At 48.3% G+C, this 24762-nt stretch overlaps 1 long non-coding RNA gene across 4 annotated transcripts in view; it reads left to right on the forward strand.

Moving 5' to 3' along the window:
• The window catches only part of LOC132397735 (uncharacterized), a 261548-nt gene that overhangs the window by 213973 nt on the left and 22813 nt on the right, over window positions 1–24762 (forward strand). For 2 of the 4 annotated variants that reach the window (XR_009513430.1, XR_009513431.1), the window contains exon 1: window positions 19900–21014. This is a non-coding gene — a long non-coding RNA (uncharacterized LOC132397735). Of the gene's footprint in view, window positions 1–19833; window positions 21015–24762 lie in introns of those variants that run through there. The other 2 variants (XR_009513432.1, XR_009513429.1) reach the window with 2 other exon arrangements.

Here is a 24762-nt window from a genome sequence, read left to right on the forward strand (position 1 = left end):
ATACCCACTGAACCACCTCCCTCTTCAGTCACTTCTCTGATCCTCATAATCACTGAAACACCTCACTCTCCAATCTCCACTCTGAGCCTCATAGAAAACTGTGACACCTCACTCTCCTATCTCCATTCTGAAACTCATACCCAATCACTGAAACATCTCAACCTCCAATCTCAACTTGAGCCTCATATCCAATCACTGAAACACCTCACTCTCCAATCTCCACTCCGAGCCTCATACCCAATCACTGAAACACCTCACTCGCCAATCTCCACTCCGAGCCTCATACCCACTGAAACACCTCACTCTACAATCTCCACTCCGAGCCTCATACCCACTGAAACACCTCACTCTCCAATCTCCACTCCGAGCCTCATACCCAATCACTGAAACACCTCACTCTCCACTCCACTCCGAGCCTGATACCAACTGAAACACCTCACTCTCCAATATCCACTTCGAGCCTCATACAAACTGAAACACTTCACTCTCCAATTACCACTCCGAGCCTCATAAACACTGATACACCACACTCTCCAATCTCCACTCCGAGCCTTATACACACTGAAACACATCACTCTCCAATCTCCACTCCGAGCCTCATACCCGCTGAAACACCTCACTCTCCAATCTCCACTCTGAACCTCATATCCAATTACTGAAACATCTCCCTCTCCAATCTCCACACCGAGCCTTATACCCAATCACTGAAACAGCTCACTGTCCTGTCTCCACTCCTAGCCTCATACCCACTGAACCACCTCCCTCTTCAGTCACTTCTCTGATCCTCATAATCACTGAAACACCTCACTCTCCAATCTCCACTCCCAGCCTCATATCCAATCACTGAAACTCCTCACTCTCCAATCTCCACTCTGAACCTCATACCCAATCACTGAAACACCTCACTCTCCAATCTCCACATCAAGCCTCATAGAAAACTGTGACACCTCACTCTCCTATCTCCATTCTGAAACTCATACCCAATCACTGAAACATCTCAACCTCCAATCTCCACTCCGAGCCTCATACCCAATCACTGAAACACCTCACTCGCCAATCTCCACTCCGAGCCTCATACCCACTCAAACACCTCACTCTACAATCTCCACTCCGAGCCTCATACCCACTGAAACACCTCACTCTCCAATCTCCACTCCGAGCCTCATACCCAATCACTGAAACACCTCACTCTCCACTCCACTCCGAGCCTGATACCAACTGAAACACCTCACTCTCCAATATCCACTTCGAGCCTCATACAAACTGAAACACTTCACTCTCCAATTACCACTCCGAGCCTCATAAACACTGATACACCTCACTCTCCAATCTCCACTCCGAGCCTGATATCCATTGAAACACCTCACTCTCCAATCTCCACTCCGAGCCTTATACACACTGAAACACATCACTCTCCAATCTCCACTCCGAGCCTCATTCCCACTGAAACAACTCACTCTCCAATCTCCACACCGAGCCTTATACCCAATCACTGAAACAGCTCACTGTCCTGTCTCCACTCCTAGCCTCATACCCACTGAACCACCTCCCTCTTCAGTCACTTCTCTGATCCTCATAATCACTGAAACTCCTCACACTCCAATCTCTGCTCCGAGCATCACACTCACTGAAACTCCTCACTCTCCAATCTCCACTCTGAACCTCATACCCAATCACTGAAACACCTCACTCTCCAATCTCCACATCAAGCCTCATACCCTCTGAAACCCCTCACTCTCCACTCTCCACTCCGACCCTCATACCCAGTAGTCACTATAATACCTCACTCTCCAATCTCCACCCCGAGCCTTATACCCAATCACTGAAACACCTCACTCTCCAATCTCCACTCCGAGCCTCATACCCAATCACTGAAACATATCACTCTCCAATCTCCACTCCGAGCCTCAGTCCCATTGAAACACCTCACTCTCCAATCTCCACTCCGAGCCTCATACTCACTGAAACTCCTCACTCTCCAATCTCCACTCCGAGCCTTATACCCAATCACTGAAACCCCTCACTCTCCAATCTCCACTCCTAGCCTCATACCCACTGAACCACCTCCCTCTTCAGTCACTTCTCTGATCCTCATAATCACTGAAACACCTCACTCTCCAATCTCCACTCCCAGCCTCATATCCAATCACTGAAACCCCTCACTCTCCAATCTCCACTCCGAGCCTCATACCCACTGAAGCACCTCACTCGCCAATCTCCACTCCGAGCCTCATACTCACTGAAACACCTCACTCTCCAATCTCCACGCCGAGCCTCGTACCCACTGAAACACCTCACTCTCCAATCTCCATTCTGAAACTCATACCCAATCACTGAAACAGCTCACTCTCCAATTACCACTCCGAGCCTCATACCCACTGAAACACCTCTCTTTCCAATCTCCACTCCGAGACTCATACCCACTGAAACTCCTCACTCTCCAATCTGAACTCCAAGCCTCATACCCTATCACTGAAACTCCTCACACTCCAATCTCTGCTCCGAGCATCATACTCACTGAAACTCCTCACTCTCCAATCTCCACTCTGAACCTCATACCCAATCACTGAAACACCTCACTCTCCAATCTCCACATCAAGCCTCATACCCTCTGAAACCCCTCACTCTCCACTCTCCACTCCGACCCTCATACCCAGTAGTCACTATAATACCTCACTCTCCAATCTCCACCCCGAGCCTTATACCCAATCACTGAAACACCTCACTCTCCAATCTCCACTCCGAGCCTCATACCCAATCACTGAAACATATCACTCTCCAATCTCCACTCCGAGCCTCAGTCCCATTGAAACACCTCACTCTCCAATCTCCACTCCGAGCCTCATACCCACTGAAACTCCTCACTCTCCAATCTCCACTCCGAGCCTTATAACCAATCACTGAAACAGCTCACTGTCCTGTCCCCACTCCTAGCCTCATACCCACTGAACCACCTCCCTCTTCAGTCACTTCTCTGATCCTCATAATCACTGAAACACCTCACTCTCCAATCTCCACTCTGAGCCTCATAGAAAACTGTGACACCTCACTCTCCTATCTCCATTCTGAAACTCATACCCAATCACTGAAACATCTCAACCTCCAATCTCAACTTGAGCCTCATATCCAATCACTGAAACACCTCACTCTCCAATCTCCACTCCGAGCCTCATACCCAATCACTGAAACACCTCACTCGCCAATCTCCACTCCGAGCCTCATACCCACTGAAACACCTCACTCTACAATCTCCACTCCGAGCCTCATACCCACTGAAACACCTCACTCTCCAATCTCCACTCCGAGCCTCATACCCAATCACTGAAACACCTCACTCTCCACTCCACTCCGAGCCTGATACCAACTGAAACACCTCACTCTCCAATATCCACTTCGAGCCTCATACAAACTGAAACACTTCACTCTCCAATTACCACTCTGAGCCTCATAAACACTGATACACCACACTCTCCAATCTCCACTCCGAGCCTATACACACTGAAACACATCACTCTCCAATCTCCACTCCGAGCCTCATACCCGCTGAAACACCTCACTCTCCAATCTCCACTCTGAACCTCATACCCAATTACTGAAACATCTCCCTCTCCAATCTCCACACCGAGCCTTATACCCAATCACTGAAACAGCTCACTGTCCTGTCTCCACTCCTAGCCTCATACCCACTGAACCACCTCCCTCTTCAGTCACTTCTCTGATCCTCATAATCACTGAAACACCTCACTCTCCAATCTCCACTCCCAGCCTCATATCCAATCACTGAAACTCCTCACTCTCCAATCTCCACTCTGAACCTCATACCCAATCACTGAAACACCTCACTCTCCAATCTCCACATCAAGCCTCATAGAAAACTGTGACACCTCACTCTCCTATCTCCATTCTGAAACTCATACCCAATCACTGAAACATCTCAACCTCCAATCTCCACTCCGAGCCTCATACCCAATCACTGAAACACCTCACTCGCCAATCTCCACTCCGAGCCTCATACCCACTGAAACACCTCACTCTACAATCTCCACTCCGAGCCTCATACCCACTGAAACACCTCACTCTCCAATCTCCACTCCGAGCCTCATACCCAATCACTGAAACACCTCACTCTCCACTCCACTCCGAGCCTGATACCAACTGAAACACCTCACTCTCCAATATCCACTTCGAGCCTCATACAAACTGAAACACTTCACTCTCCAATTACCACTCCGAGCCTCATAAACACTGATACACCTCACTCTCCAATCTCCACTCCGAGCCTCATTCCCACTGAAACAACTCACTCTCCAATCTCCACACCGAGCCTTATACCCAATCACTGAAACAGCTCACTGTCCTGTCTCCACTCCTAGCCTCATACCCACTGAACCACCTCCCTCTTCAGTCACTTCTCTGATCCTCATAATCACTGAAACTCCTCACACTCCAATCTCCACTCCGAGCCTCATACCCACTGAAACTCCTCACTCTCCAATCTCCACTCCAAGCCTCATACCCTATCACTGAAACTCCTCACACTCCAATCTCTGCTCCGAGCATCATACTCACTGAAACTCCTCACTCTCCAATCTCCACTCTGAACCTCATACCCAATCACTGAAACACCTCACTCTCCAATCTCCACATCAAGCCTCATACCCTCTGAAACCCCTCACTCTCCACTCTCCACTCCGACCCTCATACCCAGTAGTCACTATAATACCTCACTCTCCAATCTCCACCCCGAGCCTTATACCCAATCACTGAAACACCTCACTCTCCAATCTCCACTCCGAGCCTCATACCCAATCACTGAAACATATCACTCTCCAATCTCCACTCCGAGCCTCAGTCCCATTGAAACACCTCACTCTCCAATCTCCACTCCGAGCCTCATACTCACTGAAACTCCTCACTCTCCAATCTCCACTCCGAGCCTTATACCCAATCACTGAAACCCCTCACTCTCCAATCTCCACTCCTAGCCTCATACCCACTGAACCACCTCCCTCTTCAGTCACTTCTCTGATCCTCATAATCACTGAAACACCTCACTCTCCAATCTCCACTCCCAGCCTCATATCCAATCACTGAAACCCCTCACTCTCCAATCTCCACTCCGAGCCTCATACCCACTGAAGCACCTCACTCGCCAATCTCCACTCCGAGCCTCATACTCACTGAAACACCTCACTCTCCAATCTCCACGCCGAGCCTCGTACCCACTGAAACACCTCACTCTCCAATCTCCATTCTGAAACTCATACCCAATCACTGAAACAGCTCACTCTCCAATTACCACTCCGAGCCTCATACCCACTGAAACACCTCTCTTTCCAATCTCCACTCCGAGACTCATACCCACTGAAACTCCTCACTCTCCAATCTGAACTCCAAGCCTCATACCCTATCACTGAAACTCCTCACACTCCAATCTCTGCTCCGAGCATCATACTCACTGAAACTCCTCACTCTCCAATCTCCACTCTGAACCTCATACCCAATCACTGAAACACCTCACTCTCCAATCTCCACATCAAGCCTCATACCCTCTGAAACCCCTCACTCTCCACTCTCCACTCCGACCCTCATACCCAGTAGTCACTATAATACCTCACTCTCCAATCTCCACCCCGAGCCTTATACCCAATCACTGAAACACCTCACTCTCCAATCTCCACTCCGAGCCTCATACCCAATCACTGAAACATATCACTCTCCAATCTCCACTCCGAGCCTCAGTCCCATTGAAACACCTCACTCTCCAATCTCCACTCCGAGCCTCATACCCACTGAAACTCCTCACTCTCCAATCTCCACTCCGAGCCTTATAACCAATCACTGAAACAGCTCACTGTCCTGTCCCCACTCCTAGCCTCATACCCACTGAACCACCTCCCTCTTCAGTCACTTCTCTGATCCTCATAATCACTGAAACACCTCACTCTCCAATCTCCACTCTGAGCCTCATAGAAAACTGTGACACCTCACTCTCCTATCTCCATTCTGAAACTCATACCCAATCACTGAAACATCTCAACCTCCAATCTCAACTTGAGCCTCATATCCAATCACTGAAACACCTCACTCTCCAATCTCCACTCCGAGCCTCATACCCAATCACTGAAACACCTCACTCGCCAATCTCCACTCCGAGCCTCATACCCACTGAAACACCTCACTCTACAATCTCCACTCCGAGCCTCATACCCACTGAAACACCTCACTCTCCAATCTCCACTCCGAGCCTCATACCCAATCACTGAAACACCTCACTCTCCACTCCACTCCGAGCCTGATACCAACTGAAACACCTCACTCTCCAATATCCACTTCGAGCCTCATACAAACTGAAACACTTCACTCTCCAATTACCACTCTGAGCCTCATAAACACTGATACACCACACTCTCCAATCTCCACTCCGAGCCTATACACACTGAAACACATCACTCTCCAATCTCCACTCCGAGCCTCATACCCGCTGAAACACCTCACTCTCCAATCTCCACTCTGAACCTCATACCCAATTACTGAAACATCTCCCTCTCCAATCTCCACACCGAGCCTTATACCCAATCACTGAAACAGCTCACTGTCCTGTCTCCACTCCTAGCCTCATACCCACTGAACCACCTCCCTCTTCAGTCACTTCTCTGATCCTCATAATCACTGAAACACCTCACTCTCCAATCTCCACTCCCAGCCTCATATCCAATCACTGAAACTCCTCACTCTCCAATCTCCACTCTGAACCTCATACCCAATCACTGAAACACCTCACTCTCCAATCTCCACATCAAGCCTCATAGAAAACTGTGACACCTCACTCTCCTATCTCCATTCTGAAACTCATACCCAATCACTGAAACATCTCAACCTCCAATCTCCACTCCGAGCCTCATACCCAATCACTGAAACACCTCACTCGCCAATCTCCACTCCGAGCCTCATACCCACTGAAACACCTCACTCTACAATCTCCACTCCGAGCCTCATACCCACTGAAACACCTCACTCTCCAATCTCCACTCCGAGCCTCATACCCAATCACTGAAACACCTCACTCTCCACTCCACTCCGAGCCTGATACCAACTGAAACACCTCACTCTCCAATATCCACTTCGAGCCTCATACAAACTGAAACACTTCACTCTCCAATTACCACTCCGAGCCTCATAAACACTGATACACCTCACTCTCCAATCTCCACTCCGAGCCTCATATCCATTGAAACACCTCACTCTCCAATCTCCACTCCGAGCCTTATACACACTGAAACACATCACTCTCCAATCTCCACTCCGAGCCTCATTCCCACTGAAACAACTCACTCTCCAATCTCCACACCGAGCCTTATACCCAATCACTGAAACAGCTCACTGTCCTGTCTCCACTCCTAGCCTCATACCCACTGAACCACCTCCCTCTTCAGTCACTTCTCTGATCCTCATAATCACTGAAACACCTCACTCTCCAATCGCCACTCCCAGCCTCATATCCAATCACTGAAACACCTCACTCGCCAATCTCCACTCCGAGCCTCATACTCACTGAAACACCTCACTCTCCAATCTCCACGCCGAGCCTCATACCCACTGAAACACCTCACTCTCCAATCTCCATTCTGAAACTCATACTCAATCACTGAAACAGCTCACTCTCCACTCCACTCCGAGCCTCATACCCACTGAAACACCTCTCTCTCCAATCTCCACTCCGAGACTCATACCCACTGAAACTCCTCACTCTCCAATCTCCACTCCGAGCCTCATACCCAATCACTGAAACACCTCACTCTCCACTCCACTCCGAGCCTGATACCAACTGAAACACCTCACTCTCCAATCTCCACTCCCAGCCTCATATCCAATCACTGAAACCCCTCACTCTCCAATCTCCACTCCGAGCCTCATACCCACTGAAGCACCTCACTCGCCAATCTCCACTCCGAGCCTCATACTCACTGAAACACCTCACTCTCCAATCTCCACGCCGAGCCTCGTACCCACTGAAACACCTCACTCTCCAATCTCCATTCTGAAACTCATACCCAATCACTGAAACAGCTCACTCTCCAATTACCACTCCGAGCCTCATACCCACTGAAACACCTCTCTCTCCAATCTCCACTCCGAGACTCATACCCACTGAAACTCCTCACTCTCCAATCTGAACTCCAAGCCTCATACCCTATCACTGAAACTCCTCACACTCCAATCTCTGCTCCGAGCATCATACTCACTGAAACTCCTCACTCTCCAATCTCCACTCTGAACCTCATACCCAATCACTGAAACTCCTCACTCTCCAATCTCCACATCAAGCCTCATACCCTCTGAAACCCCTCACTCTCCACTCTCCACTCCGACCCTCATACCCAGTAGTCACTATAATACCTCACTCTCCAATCTCCACCCCGAGCCTTATACCCAATCACTGAAACACCTCACTCTCCAATCTCCACTCCGAGCCTCATACCCAATCACTGAAACATATCACTCTCCAATCTCCACTCCGAGCCTCAGTCCCATTGAAACACTTCACTCTCCAATCTCCACTCCGAGCCTCATACCCACTGAAACTCCTCACTCTCCAATCTCCACTCCGAGCCTTATAACCAATCACTGAAACAGCTCACTGTCCTGTCCCCACTCCTAGCCTCATACCCACTGAACCACCTCCCTCTTCAGTCACTTCTCTGATCCTCATAATCACTGAAACACCTCACTCTCCAATCTCCACTCTGAGCCTCATAGAAAACTGTGACACCTCACTCTCCTATCTCCATTCTGAAACTCATACCCAATCACTGAAACATCTCAACCTCCAATCTCAACTTGAGCCTCATATCCAATCACTGAAACACCTCACTCTCCAATCTCCACTCCGAGCCTCATACCCAATCACTGAAACACCTCACTCGCCAATCTCCACTCCGAGCCTCATACCCACTGAAACACCTCACTCTACAATCTCCACTCCGAGCCTCATACCCAATCACTGAAACACCTCACTCGCCAATCTCCACTCCGAGCCTCATACCCACTGAAACACCTCACTCTACAATCTCCACTCCGAGCCTCATACCCACTGAAACACCTCACTCTCCAATCTCCACTCCGAGCCTCATACCCAATCACTGAAACACCTCACTCTCCACTCCACTCCGAGCCTGATACCAACTGAAACACCTCACTCTCCAATATCCACTTCGAGCCTCATACAAACTGAAACACTTCACTCTCCAATTACCACTCCGAGCCTCATAAACACTGATACACCACACTCTCCAATCTCCACTCCGAGCCTTATACACACTGAAACACATCACTCTCCAATCTCCACTCCGAGCCTCATACCCGCTGAAACACCTCACTCTCCAATCTCCACTCTGAACCTCATACCCAATTACTGAAACATCTCCCTCTCCAATCTCCACACCGAGCCTTATACCCAATCACTGAAACAGCTCACTGTCCTGTCTCCACTCCTAGCCTCATACCCACTGAACCACCTCCCTCTTCAGTCACTTCTCTGATCCTCATAATCACTGAAACACCTCACTCTCCAATCTCCACTCCCAGCCTCATATCCAATCACTGAAACTCCTCACTCTCCAATCTCCACTCTGAACCTCATACCCAATCACTGAAACACCTCACTCTCCAATCTCCACATCAAGCCTCATAGAAAACTGTGACACCTCACTCTCCTATCTCCATTCTGAAACTCATACCCAATCACTGAAACATCTCAACCTCCAATCTCCACTCCGAGCCTCATACCCAATCACTGAAACACCTCACTCGCCAATCTCCACTCCGAGCCTCATACCCACTCAAACACCTCACTCTACAATCTCCACTCCGAGCCTCATACCCACTGAAACACCTCACTCTCCAATCTCCACTCCGAGCCTCATACCCAATCACTGAAACACCTCACTCTCCACTCCACTCCGAGCCTGATACCAACTGAAACACCTCACTCTCCAATATCCACTTCGAGCCTCATACAAACTGAAACACTTCACTCTCCAATTACCACTCCGAGCCTCATAAACACTGATACACCTCACTCTCCAATCTCCACTCCGAGCCTCATATCCATTGAAACACCTCACTCTCCAATCTCCACTCCGAGCCTTATACACACTGAAACACATCACTCTCCAATCTCCACTCCGAGCCTCATTCCCACTGAAACAACTCACTCTCCAATCTCCACACCGAGCCTTATACCCAATCACTGAAACAGCTCACTGTCCTGTCTCCACTCCTAGCCTCATACCCACTGAACCACCTCCCTCTTCAGTCACTTCTCTGATCCTCATAATCACTGAAACACCTCACTCTCCAATCGCCACTCCCAGCCTCATATCCAATCACTGAAACACCTCACTCGCCAATCTCCACTCCGAGCCTCATACTCACTGAAACACCTCACTCTCCAATCTCCACGCCGAGCCTCATACCCACTGAAACACCTCACTCTCCAATCTCCATTCTGAAACTCATACTCAATCACTGAAACAGCTCACTCTCCACTCCACTCCGAGCCTCATACCCACTGAAACACCTCTCTCTCCAATCTCCACTCCGAGACTCATACCCACTGAAACTCCTCACTCTCCAATCTCCACTCCGAGCCTCATACCCAATCACTGAAACACCTCACTCTCCACTCCACTCCGAGCCTGATACCAACTGAAACACCTCACTCTCCAATCTCCACTCCCAGCCTCATATCCAATCACTGAAACCCCTCACTCGCCAATCTCCACTCCGAGCCTCATACTCACTGAAACACCTCACTCTCCAATCTCCACGCCGAGCCTCGTACCCACTGAAACACCTCACTCTCCAATCTCCATTCTGAAACTCATACCCAATCACTGAAACAGCTCACTCTCCAATTACCACTCCGAGCCTCATACCCACTGAAACACCTCTCTCTCCAATCTCCACTCCGAGACTCATACCCACTGAAACTCCTCACTCTCCAATCTGAACTCCAAGCCTCATACCCTATCACTGAAACTCCTCACACTCCAATCTCTGCTCCGAGCATCATACTCACTGAAACTCCTCACTCTCCAATCTCCACTCTGAACCTCATACCCAATCACTGAAACACCTCACTCTCCAATCTCCACATCAAGCCTCATACCCTCTGAAACCCCTCACTCTCCACTCTCCATTCCGACCCTCATACCCAGTAGTCACTATAATACCTCACTCTCCAATCTCCACCCCGAGCCTTATACCCAATCACTGAAACACCTCACTCTCCAATCTCCACTCCGAGCCTCATACCCAATCACTGAAACATATCACTCTCCAATCTCCACTCCGAGCCTCAGTCCCATTGAAACACCTCACTCTCCAATCTCCACTCCGAGCCTCATACCCACTGAAACTCCTCACTCTCCAATCTCCACTCCGAGCCTTATAACCAATCACTGAAACAGCTCACTGTCCTGTCCCCACTCCTAGCCTCATACCCACTGAACCACCTCCCTCTTCAGTCACTTCTCTGATCCTCATAATCACTGAAACACCTCACTCTCCAATCTCCACTCTGAGCCTCATAGAAAACTGTGACACCTCACTCTCCTATCTCCATTCTGAAACTCATACCCAATCACTGAAACATCTCAACCTCCAATCTCAACTTGAGCCTCATATCCAATCACTGAAACACCTCACTCTCCAATCTCCACTCCGAGCCTCATACCCAATCACTGAAACACCTCACTCGCCAATCTCCACTCCGAGCCTCATACCCACTGAAACACCTCACTCTACAATCTCCACTCCGAGCCTCATACCCAATCACTGAAACACCTCACTCGCCAATCTCCACTCCGAGCCTCATACCCACTGAAACACCTCACTCTACAATCTCCACTCCGAGCCTCATACCCACTGAAACACCTCACTCTCCAATCTCCACTCCGAGCCTCATACCCAATCACTGAAACACCTCACTCTCCACTCCACTCCGAGCCTGATACCAACTGAAACACCTCACTCTCCAATATCCACTTCGAGCCTCATACAAACTGAAACACTTCACTCTCCAATTACCACTCCGAGCCTCATAAACACTGATACACCACACTCTCCAATCTCCACTCCGAGCCTTATACACACTGAAACACATCACTCTCCAATCTCCACTCCGAGCCTCATACCCGCTGAAACACCTCACTCTCCAATCTCCACTCTGAACCTCATACCCAATTACTGAAACATCTCCCTCTCCAATCTCCACACCGAGCCTTATACCCAATCACTGAAACAGCTCACTGTCCTGTCTCCACTCCCAGCCTCATACCCACTGAACCACCTCCCTCTTCAGTCACTTCTCTGATCCTCATAATCACTGAAACACCTCACTCTCCAATCTCCACTCCCAGCCTCATATCCAATCACTGAAACTCCTCACTCTCCAATCTCCACTCTGAACCTCATACCCAATCACTGAAACACCTCACTCTCCAATCTCCACATCAAGCCTCATAGAAAACTGTGACACCTCACTCTCCTATCTCCATTCTGAAACTCATACCCAATCACTGAAACATCTCAACCTCCAATCTCCACTCCGAGCCTCATACCCAATCACTGAAACACCTCACTCGCCAATCTCCACTCCGAGCCTCATACCCACTGAAACACCTCACTCTACAATCTCCACTCCGAGCCTCATACCCACTGAAACACCTCACTCTCCAATCTCCACTCCGAGCCTCATACCCAATCACTGAAACACCTCACTCTCCACTCCACTCCGAGCCTGATACCAACTGAAACACCTCACTCTCCAATATCCACTTCGAGCCTCATACAAACTGAAACACTTCACTCTCCAATTACCACTCCGAGCCTCATAAACACTGATACACCTCACTCTCCAATCTCCACTCCGAGCCTCATATCCATTGAAACACCTCACTCTCCAATCTCCACTCCGAGCCTTATACACACTGAAACACATCACTCTCCAATCTCCACTCCGAGCCTCATTCCCACTGAAACAACTCACTCTCCAATCTCCACACCGAGCCTTATACCCAATCACTGAAACAGCTCACTGTCCTGTCTCCACTCCTAGCCTCATACCCACTGAACCACCTCCCTCTTCAGTCACTTCTCTGATCCTCATAATCACTGAAACACCTCACTCTCCAATCGCCACTCCCAGCCTCATATCCAATCACTGAAACACCTCACTCGCCAATCTCCACTCCGAGCCTCATACTCACTGAAACACCTCACTCTCCAATCTCCACGCCGAGCCTCATACCCACTGAAACACCTCACTCTCCAATCTCCATTCTGAAACTCATACTCAATCACTGAAACAGCTCACTCTCCACTCCACTCCGAGCCTCATACCCACTGAAACACCTCTCTCTCCAATCTCCACTCCGAGACTCATACCCACTGAAACTCCTCACTCTCCAATCTCCACTCCGAGCCTCATACCCAATCACTGAAACACCTCACTCTCCACTCCACTCCGAGCCTGATACCAACTGAAACACCTCACTCTCCAATATCCACTTCGAGCCTCATACAAACTGAAACACTTCACTCTCCAATTACCACTCCGAGACTCATAAACACTGATACACCACACTCTCCAATCTCCACTCCGAGCCTCATACACACTGAAACACATCACTCTCCAATCTCCACTCTGAACCTCATACCCAATTACTGAAACATCTCCCTCTCCAATCTCCACACCGAGCCTTATACCCAATCACTGAAACAGCTCACTGTCCTGTCTCCACTCCTAGCCTCATACCCACTGAACCACCTCCCTCTTCAGTCACTTCTCTGATCCTCATAATCACTGAAACACCTCACTCTCCAATCTCCACTCCCAGCCTCATATCCAATCACTGAAACACCTCACTCTCCAATCGCCACTCCCAGCCTCACATCCAATCACTGAAACACCTCACTCGCCAATCTCCACTCCGAGCCTCATACCCACTGAAACACCTCTCTCTCCAATCTCCACTCCGAGACTCATACCCACTGAAACTCCTCACTCTCCAATCTCCACTCCAAGCCTCATACCCTATCACTGAAACTCCTCACACTCCAATCTCTGCTCCGAGCATCATACTCACTGAAACTCCTCACTCTCCAATCTCCACTCTGAACCTCATACCCAATCACTGAAACACCTCACTCTCCAATCTCCACTGTGAGCCTCATAGAAAACTGTGACACCTCACTCTCCTATCTCCATTCTGAAACTCATACCCAATCACTGAAACATCTCAACCTCCAATCTCCACTCCGAGCCTCATACCCAATCACTGAAACACCTCACTCGCCAATCTCCACTCCGAGCCTCATACCCACTGAAACACCTCACTCTACAATCTCCACTCCGAGCCTCATACCCACTGAAACACCTCACTCTCCAATCTCCACTCCGAGCCTCATACCCAATCACTGAAACACCTCACTCTCCACTCCACTCCGAGCCTGATACCAACTGAAACACCTCACTCTCCAATATCCACTTCGAGCCTCATACAAACTGAAACACTTCACTCTCCAATTACCACTCCGAGCCTCATTCCCACTGAAACAACTCACTCTCCAATCTCCACACCGAGCCTTATACCCAATCACTGAAACAGCTCACTGTCCTGTCTCCACTCCTAGCCTCATACCCACTGAACCACCTCCCTCTTCAGTCACTTCTCTGATCCTCATAATCACTGAAACACCTCACTCTCCAATCGCCACTCCCAGCCTCATATCCAATCACTGAAACACCTCACTCGCCAATCTCCACTCCGAGCCTCATACTCACTGAAACACCTCACTCTCCAATCTCCACGCCGAGCCTCATACCCACTGAAACACCTCACTCTCCAATCTCCATTCTGAAACTCATACCCAATCACTGAAACAGCTCACTCTCCACTCCACTCCGAGCCTCATACCCACTGAAACACCTCTCTCTCCAATCTCCACTCCGAGACTCATACCCACTGAAACTCCTCACTCTCCAATCTCCACTCCAAGCCTCATACCCTATCACTGAAACTCCTCACACTCCAATCTCTGCTCCGAGCATCATACTCACTGAAACTCCTCACTCTCCAATCTCCACTCCGAGCCTCATACCCAATCACTGAAACACCTCACTCTCCACTCCACTCCGAGCCTGATACCAACTGAAACACCTCACTCTCCAATATCCACTTCGAGCCTCATACAAACTGAAACACTTCACTCTCCAATTACCACTCCGAGACTCATAAACACTGATACACCACACTCTCCAATCTCCACTCCGAGCCTCATACACACTGAAACACATCACTCTCCAATCTCCACTCTGAACCTCATACCCAATTACTGAAACATCTCCCTCTCCAATCTCCACACCGAGCCTTATACCCAATCACTGAAACAGCTCACTGTCCTGTCTCCACTCCTAGCCTCATACCCACTGAACCACCTCCCTCTTCAGTCACTTCTCTGATCCTCATAATCACTGAAACACCTCACTCTCCAATCTCCACTCCCAGCCTCATATCCAATCACTGAAACACCTCACTCTCCAATCGCCACTCCCAGCCTCACATCCAATCACTGAAACACCTCACTCGCCAATCTCCACTCCGAGCCTCATACCCACTGAAACACCTCTCTCTCCAATCTCCACTCCGAGACTCATACCCACTGAAACTCCTCACTCTCCAATCTCCACTCCAAGCCTCATACCCTATCACTGAAACTCCTCACACTCCAATCTCTGCTCCGAGCATCATACTCACTGAAACTCCTCACTCTCCAATCTCCACTCTGAACCTCATACCCAATCACTGAAACACCTCACTCTCCAATCTCCACTGTGAGCCTCATAGAAAACTGTGACACCTCACTCTCCTATCTCCATTCTGAAACTCATACCCAATCACTGAAACATCTCAACCTCCAATCTCCACTCCGAGCCTCATACCCAATCACTGAAACACCTCACTCGCCAATCTCCACTCCGAGCCTCATACCCACTGAAACACCTCACTCTACAATCTCCACTCCGAGCCTCATACCCACTGAAACACCTCACTCTCCAATCTCCACTCCGAGCCTCATACCCAATCACTGAAACACCTCACTCTCCACTCCACTCCGAGCCTGATACCAACTGAAACACCTCACTCTCCAATATCCACTTCGAGCCTCATACAAACTGAAACACTTCACTCTCCAATTACCACTCCGAGCCTCATAAACACTGATACACCTCACTCTCCAATCTCCACTCCGAGCCTCATATCCATTGAAACACCTCACTCTCCAATCTCCACTCCGAGCCTTATACACACTGAAACACATCACTCTCCAATCTCCACTCCGAGCCTCATTCCCACTGAAACAACTCACTCTCCAATCTCCACACCGAGCCTTATACCCAATCACTGAAACAGCTCACTGTCCTGTCTCCACTCCTAGCCTCATACCCACTGAACCACCTCCCTCTTCAGTCACTTCTCTGATCCTCATAATCACTGAAACACCTCACTCTCCAATCGCCACTCCCAGCCTCATATCCAATCACTGAAACACCTCACTCGCCAATCTCCACTCCGAGCCTCATACTCACTGAAACACCTCACTCTCCAATCTCCACGCCGAGCCTCATACCCACTGAAACACCTCACTCTCCAATCTCCATTCTGAAACTCATACCCAATCACTGAAACAGCTCACTCTCCACTCCACTCCGAGCCTCATACCCACTGAAACACCTCTCTCTCCAATCTCCACTCCGAGACTCATACCCACTGAAACTCCTCACTCTCCAATCTCCACTCCAAGCCTCATACCCTATCACTGAAACTCCTCACACTCCAATCTCTGCTCCGAGCATCATACTCACTGAAACTCCTCACTCTCCAATCTCCACTCTGAACCTCATACCCAATCACTGAAACACCTCACTCTCCAATATCCACATCAAGCCTCATACCCTCTGAAACCCCACACTCTCCACTCTCCACTCCGACCCTCATACCCAGTAGTCACTATAATACCTCACTCTCCAATCTCCACCCCGAGCCTCATACCCAATCACTGAAACATATCACTCTCCAATCTCCACTCCGAGCCTCAGTCCCATTGAAACACCTCACTCTCCAATCTCCACTCCGAGCCTCATACTCACTGAAACTCCTCACTCTCCAATCTCCACTCCGAGCCTTATACCCAATCACTGAAACCCCTCACTCTCCAATCTCCACTTCTAGCCTCATACCCACTGAACCACCTCCCTCTTCAGTCACTTCTCTGATCCTCATAATCACTGAAACACCTCACTCTCCAATCTCCACTCCCAGCCTCATATCCAATCACTGAAACCCCTCACTCTCCAATCTCCACTCCGAGCCTCATACCCACTGAAGCACCTCACTCGCCAATCTCCACTCCGAGCCTCATACTCACTGAAACACCTCACTCTCCAATCTCCACGCCGAGCCTCGTACCCACTGAAACACCTCACTCTCCAATCTCCATTCTGAAACTCATACCCAATCACTGAAACAGCTCACTCTCCAATTACCACTCCGAGCCTCATACCCACTGAAACACCTCTCTCTCCAATCTCCACTCCGAGACTCATACCCACTGAAACTCCTCACTCTCCAATCTGAACTCCAAGCCTCATACCCTATCACTGAAACTCCTCACACTCCAATCTCTGCTCCGAGCATCATACTCACTGAAACTCCTCACTCTCCAATCTCCACTCTGAACCTCATACCCAATCACTGAAACTCCTCACTCTCCAATCTCCACATCAAGCCTCATACCCTCTGAAACCCCTCACTCTCCACTCTCCACTCCGACCCTCATACCCAGTAGTCACTATAATACCTCACTCTCCAATCTCCACCCCGAGCCTTATACCCAATCACTGAAACACCTCACTCTCCAATCTCCACTCCGAGCCTCATACCCAATCACTGAAACATATCACTCTCCAATCTCCACTCCGAGCCTCAGTCCCATTGAAACACCTCACTCTCCAATCTCCACTCCGAGCCTCATACCCACTGAAACTCCTCACTCTCCAATCTCCACTCCGAGCCTTATACCCAATCACTGAAACAGCTCACTGTCCTGTCCCCACTCCTAGCCTCATACCCACTGAACCACCTCCCTCTTCAGTCACTTCTCTGATCCTCATAATCACTGAAACACCTCACTCTCCAATCTCCACTCTGAGCCTCATAGAAAACTGTGACACCTCACTCTCCTATCTCCATTCTGAAACTCATACCCAATCACTGAAACATCTCAACCTCCAATCTCAACTCGAGCCTCATATCCAATCACTGAAACACCTCACTCTCCAATCTCCACTCCGAGCCTCATACCCAATCACTGAAACACCTCACTCGCCAATCTCCACTCCGAGCCTCATACCCACTGAAACACCTCACTCTACAATCTCCACTCCGAGCCTCATACCCAATCACTGAAACACCTCACTCGCCAATCTCCACTCCGAGCCTCATACCCACTGAAACACCTCACTCTACAATCTCCACTCCGAGCCTCATACCCACTGAAACACCTCACTCTCCAATCTCCACTCCGAGCCTCATACCCAATCACTGAAACACCTCACTCTCCACTCCACTCCGAGCCTGATACCAACTGAAACACCTCACTCTCCAATATCCACTTCGAGCCTCATACAAACTGAAACACTTCACTCTCCAATCTCCACTCTGAGCCTCATAAACACTGATACACCACACTCTCCAATCTCCACTCCGAGCCTCATAAACACTGATACACCACACTCTCCAATTACCACTCCGAGCCTCATAAACACTGAAACACATCACTCTCCAATCTCCACTCCGAGCCTCATACCCGCTGAAACACCTCACTCTCCAATCTCCACTCTGAACCTCATACCCAATTACTGAAACATCTCCCTCTCCAATCTCCACACCGAGCCTTATACCCAATCACTGAAACAGCTCACTGTCCTGTCTCCACTCCTAGCCTCATACCCACTGAACCACCTCCCTCTTCAGTCACTTCTCTGATCCTCATAATCACTGAAACACCTCACTCTCCAATCTCCACTCCCAGCCTCATATCCAATCACTGAAACACCTCACTCTCCAATCGCCACTCCCAGCCTCATATCCAATCACTGAAACACCTCACTCGCCAATCTCCACTCCGAGCCTCATACTCACTGAAACACCTCACTCTCCAATCTCCACTCCGAGCCTCATACCCACTGAAACACCTCTCTCTCCAATCTCCACTCCGAGACTCATACCCACTGAAACTCCTCACTCTCCAATCTCCACTCCAAGCCTCATACCCTATCACTGAAACTCCTCACACTCCAATCTCTGCTCCGAGCATCATACTCACTGAAACTCCTCACTCTCCAATCTCCACTCTGAACCTCATACCCAATCACTGAAACACCTCACTCTCCAATCTCCACATCAAGCCTCATACCCTCTGAAACCCCTCACTCTCCACTCTCCACTCCGACCCTCATACCCAGTAGTCACTATAATACCTCACTCTCCAATCTCCACCCCGAGCCTTATACCCAATCACTGAAACACCTCACTCTCCAATCTCCACTCCGAGCCTCATACCCAATCACTGAAACACCTCACTCTCCAATCTCCACCTCCAGCCTCATACCCACTGAATAACCTCACTCTGCAATCTCCACTCCAAACGTCATACCCACTGAAACACCTCACTCTCCAATCACCCACTCCGAGCCTCATACCCAATGGCTGAAACACCTCACTCTCTAATCTCCACTCTGAACCTCATACCCAATTACTGAAACATCTCCCTCTCCAATCTCCACTCCGAGCCTTATACCCAATCACTGAAACAGCTCACTGTCCTGTCCCCACTCCTAGCCTCATACCCACTGAACCCCCTCCCTCTTCAGTCACTTCTCTGATCCTCATAATCACTGAAACACCTCACTCTCCAATCTCCACTCAGAGCTTCATACACAATCACTGAAACACCTCACACTCCAAACTCCACTCCGAGCCTCATACCCACTGAAACCCCTCACTCTCCAATCTCCACTCCGAGCCTCATACCCACTGAAACACCTCACTCTCCAATCTCCACTCCGAGACTCATACCCACTGAAACTCCTCACTCTCCACTCTCCACTCCGACCCTCATACCCAATCACTGAAACACCTCACTCTCCAATCTCCACTCCGAGACTCATACCCACTGAAACTCCTCACTCTCCACTCTCCTCTCCGATCCTCATACCCAATCACTGTAACACATCAATCTTCTGTCTCTGCCCTGAGACTCACCAATTCGGTCTTACTGCCTCAAATACCACAGCCTTCAAACAAAATGATGCTCCTACCACCCTCGATCATTGAAGCACTTTTACCTAATTTCCATCAGCGCTGAAGCCCAATCCCCTCTGTCCCTGGCTGTCTTGTGGTATTCAAGTCTGCTGTCCACTTCCTCTAATAATACCTACAATGCCTCTCTGCTGCCACAGCACTCTCTTGCAAACAGACTAAGTCATGAGCAACGTAATTCACTTCAAGATAATGCCCAATGCCCATTCAGTAGTTTCTAATTTAGTGATACTCGTTTTCTAACAATTTCTAGGTACAGATCTGAGTGTTATGCCTTCGACGCGACGCATGTCCGGGTGTATCATTTTAGTTTAGATAAAAATATTGGTGCAGCAATGTAACTGGATTTATTTCTGTTTGTTCGATTTTGCAGATCTGTTGTCATCAGGTTGTGGCACCAAACTCTGTGCAGCTGTGACCCATATCTATGCATGACAACAGCAACAAAAGCATGGTTTCTACTGGTTAAAAATCTTCACTGACTACAGGAGAATGCTGTGGCCTGGTGTGAGGTTTAGTGCAGCACTCATGCTTTTGCTCAGAGCTGTACCTCTTGAACCTCAGGTAGTTTGTGATTTTTATCTACCTGCCATATTTCCTGGCACAATAGATGAGAAATACTTTCAATGTGGAAACTCAAGAGTGCTTATATGAAAGTTCACCATGCAGAAATATTAATCTTTTTTTAAAAAAAACAGCCCTTTCTGGTTGCACCAGAGAAATTTTAATGTACAAAGTAATATTATCTTGCTGCTTTTGTAAATGAATCCACCACCCAGAACTGTACAGTAGCTTGCAGAATAAGACAAGAATGCCCAAATAAAACATTGTTCTATGCTGCTGGTTGATTCTAATTGGGCATTACTTATAATTGTTCACTTGATTTCTGTTTTATATATATACATAACAATTTAGACCCAATTGGTGGGGGTGGCAAGGGAACGTATAAGGAACTTTACAGGCAATACAAATATTTGTCAGATGGTTGACAATTCACAGTAAACATCAGACTGCAACAAGATTCAGATTGTCTGATCACTTGATTGGAAATGTAGTAACGTAATCCAGAGAAGTATAAGGTAATGCATTTGAAAAGTTCTTGGACATTGGTCTAACTTTCCATTGACAAATGCAAGCTAACTATCCATGATGAATCCAAACTTTTCTAAATTAATGTTTATACAATCCTTTAGAATGGATTCCAATGAATTTCCAAACACCAAAAACAGAATAATTGGTCAAAGCCTTCTAAGATTAGCCTCTGATTTTCTCTTACATAACCAGAGAACTGAAAACCTGTCATCAGATCCCTTGCAATTTTCTGCCTTCCTGTCCATGATTGGGGGGGTATGTAAAATTTAGATGGCCTTAATACCTCCTTGTGCAACTGGATCCTTGCAGACTCCAGTCATTTTAGATTCTCAGCATCTCCACCACAATCTCCATCAGCACAGATGCACCACAGGACTGTGTGCTTAGCCCCCTGCTCTACTCAACTTACACTTATGACTGAGAGGCTGAGCACAGCTCCAATGCCATACTTAAGCCTGCTGATGACACCACTGTCATTAGCCGAATCAAAGGTGGTGATGAATCAGCATGTAGGAGGGAGATTGAAAAATCTGGGTGAGTGGTGCCACAACAACAATCTCTCACTCAACGTCATCAAGACCAAGAGGTTGATTTTTGACTTCAGAAGGACGAATCAGAAGGTCCACAAGCCAGCCCTCTTAAGGGGATCAAAGGTGGAAAGGGCCAGCAGCTTTAAATTCTTTGGTGTTATTTTTCAGTGGTTCTGTCCAGGGTCCACACGTGAGTGTCATTACCAAGAAAACATGGCAGTGACTTTCTTAAAAGTTTCTGAAGATTCAACATGTCATCTAAAACTTCGGCAAAATTCTATAGATGCATGGTGGAGAATATATTGACTGGTTGCATCTCTGCCTGGTATGGAAATACCTATGCTCTTGAACAGAAAAGCCTAGAAAAAGTAGTGGATATGGCCCAGACCATCACAGGTAAAGCCCTCTCCACCATTGAGTGCATGTATACAGGGCACTGATGCAAGAAAGCAGCATCAATCATCAAGGACCCCCATCATGCATGCCACGCTCTCTTCTCACTGCTGCCATGAGGTTCCACACCACCAGGTTCAGGAACAGTTATTACCCCTCAACCATTAGGCTCTTGAATGGGGGGGGGGGGTAACTTCACTTGCCCCATCACTGAACTTCTCACATAACTTTCAAGGGCTCTTCATCTCGTGTTCTTGATAATTATTGCTTATTTATTTATTATTATTATTTCCTTTTTTTCTTTTGCCCACAATAAAATGAATTTCTAGGTTGTATATAGTGACATTAGAAGGTAGCATAATTTGGAGAAACGTACATACTTCACAACCACCGACGATGAGTTGGGGTTTCACTTTAAGAGGTTGGTCTGACGTGATGATGTAATTACATAAAGATTCTTAGCTCACTTTTGGGTGTAGGTTTTGGAGTTCAATAAAATGTGTTACACATTTCTTTAAACATAACACTTCATTTTATTTGTGAAACCCAGAGTTATTGAACATGTCGGCCAACGCAGTGGCTTTGAATCTGCTGAAGTTTTGGAAGCAAAATGCTGTTGCTTAGTTTGTATAGACTGAGGCTCAATTCTTTCTGTGAGAAATCTCTGTCAACGACAACAAATACTACTCAGTGATTCCAGAGAGTGGTGAATCTGCTTGAACATGATAAATAATGTTCACTGAAAACTCACCTTTTACAGACTTTTGGACTGTTGGTGTCTGAGCGTGCCAAACAGTTGCTGCCTTTATCCCGTCTCTGCAATTCTAGGTCTTCAGAGCTAATGAACTGCATGCTGTCTCTCCTGGGAAACCACCATCCTTGTTTTATTTTTAAAGAACTCTTCATGCAGCAAATGCCTGATTAAGTTCACATTGCCCTCACTAATGCACCTGTGAGGGACTATAGGGAGCTTGCTAAAAGGGCTAATAGTCTATATTCAGCTAGGCAGTGGTACATCTTTCCTCCTCCTTTCTCTACTTCAATAAGGTCGGTCAGCAAGGCCCCCAACAGGATCATCATCAGGATCCTATCAGGACCCCATCAGGATGCCTGATGCTATGAAACAGACGATGCTAGGCCTGTGCTTTTACTACACTCATTTTGGTAGGAATACAAGGAAGTGCTGACCGCCTTGCAGTTTTGACAGTGCCAGTGCATTGGAACATCAGAGGTCTGTGAGAACCGATAGTTCCAGCTGCCAGAGTCACCTGCTGTTCATTACAGACACACTTTCAGGGAGATGCTTCCTGTGTGACATGGCTGCTCAAGTGAACGTGCTGCCAGTTTCACCTATTTATGAGATGGCAGAGAGACAAACCCCACTGGAGGCTGCCAATGGCAACAAGATCCAGACTTACGGGATATGACGGATGATGCTCTGCTTCAGGGGCAACTTTATACATGGGACTTTGTCCTGGCTAAATTGGCTTGACCCCTTCTTGGTGCAGATTTCCTGTGTGCCTAAGGTTTATTGGTCGATCTTACGAGTCGCCAGTTTGTGGGTGTCAAGGACTTTGGGTCGTTACCCTGCTCCACGTAACGACTCTGTGAAGCACCTGTACCATCGCATGTGATTTTACTCGACTGCTGGGTGAGTTCTCAGACCTCACCAAGCCCACATTCTCCATTACAGTCACAAAACATGGGGTCGAGGACACATTCCCACAACTGGCCCACATTTGTAGACTGGACCCAGAAAAGCAGGGAACTGCGAAGGCTGAGCTTGCCAACATGGAATGATTCGGAATTGTACACCGGTCGAAAAGCCCCTGGACTTCACTCCTCCATATGGTCCCAACGTCCAATGGCTGTTGCTGCACACGTGGTGATTACTGATGCCTTAACAAGGTCTCTAGTCCTGACTCTCACCCAATTCCACACATTCAAAACTTTGATGGAAATCTAATTTTTTCTGAAGTTGATCTAGTTAGGGGCTACCATCGGCTGCCTATGTGTTTGGTGGACTTTCCCAAAACAGCTGTGATAGCCATGTTTGGTCTTCTTGAGTTTCTGCACATGCCGTTTGCGCAGAAAAATGCAGCACAGACTTTCCAATGACTGATAGACTCTGTATTAAAAGAACTAGATTTCCTTTTTGTTTGCCTGGATGACACCCTTGTCAGCAGTGCATCCAAATCCGAACACGTCTCTCATCTCTGCACTTTGAGCACTTAAGCCAACACAGGTTGATTATTAACTCTGCTAAACGCCAGATTGGGCTGTCAACCACCTACTTT

Source organism: Hypanus sabinus, chromosome 8 (assembly GCF_030144855.1).
Source record: "Hypanus sabinus isolate sHypSab1 chromosome 8, sHypSab1.hap1, whole genome shotgun sequence".
NCBI lineage: Eukaryota > Metazoa > Chordata > Chondrichthyes > Myliobatiformes > Dasyatidae > Hypanus > Hypanus sabinus.